Genomic DNA, 984 nt, shown 5'->3' with positions numbered 1-984 from the left:
ATGTTCATGGATTTTTTGTGTCTTTCTACATCAGCCACAATTTGAAGCACAGTATAGAATGGGAATATTGATGATGGGAATCCCTGTCACCTTTCTTATCTTAAAAAGGCTATTCTATATTTCACAATTAAATATGGCATATGTTGTTTGTTTTAGACCATTTATCACATTCATCACCGTAGGTCGACAGGAGGTAGACATCTACCATTTCTCACTGATTCGACAACTTACCACATGCTTACTCTGACTTCATCTCACTTTATCCTCATACCCATCCTGAAAGATTAGTATCACTAAGTACTTTGGAAACAGAGATTTAAAGAGGTATGCAGTTGCCTTAGTGACAGTTAGCTAGTGACTAAGCTATGATGTCAACTCATATTTTGGTCCACACTTTTTTTTCCTCCCAAAATAACACTGATTGTTAGGGTTTTTTTGGTATCAAGTTTTGAAGTACTTGCTGTAGTGAACTGACCAGGAAAACAGACACCTGGACTGTAATTAGGTCAGCTTGTTTATTTCACTGTTCCTACAAACTGACACTGGGTGGACCCCTAAGGAAGTGAAGGCTTAGCCAATATTTTGCATTTTTTGAGTGGGAAGGAACCACTGGTATGGACTTCTTACCCCGACTCTGTCTTTTACTCACAGCACGGTTGATTTGGTCTGACTGCTGGTCTTCACTAATCATTTACTTGGAGTCAGTGACTTTTATTCCAGGGCTCAGTCCCTAGGTGCTCACTGTCTTACTAAATGCTGTGGCTTGACGACTCCCTATAGAGGCTTGTGGCATTTTCTGCATCCAGGGAGTCAGGTCATCTGGCACTGATGAGTTGAAACTTTGACTTCAGCTCTGATTCCAGGATATGAATTATTTGACAATCAAATGAAAATAGTCTTGAATTAAAAACTAATAGAGGGAGAAAGTGTGAAGCCTGCTGGTATATGAACCCTCCGGTGGGAATAATAGTGAGACGACATAAC

The sequence above is a fragment of the Otolemur garnettii genome, unplaced genomic scaffold, assembly GCF_000181295.1.
Source record: "Otolemur garnettii isolate 467f Iridium unplaced genomic scaffold, OtoGar3 scaffold00024, whole genome shotgun sequence".
NCBI classification, from domain to species: domain Eukaryota; kingdom Metazoa; phylum Chordata; class Mammalia; order Primates; family Galagidae; genus Otolemur; species Otolemur garnettii.
This window is presented reverse-complemented; position numbering follows the sequence as displayed.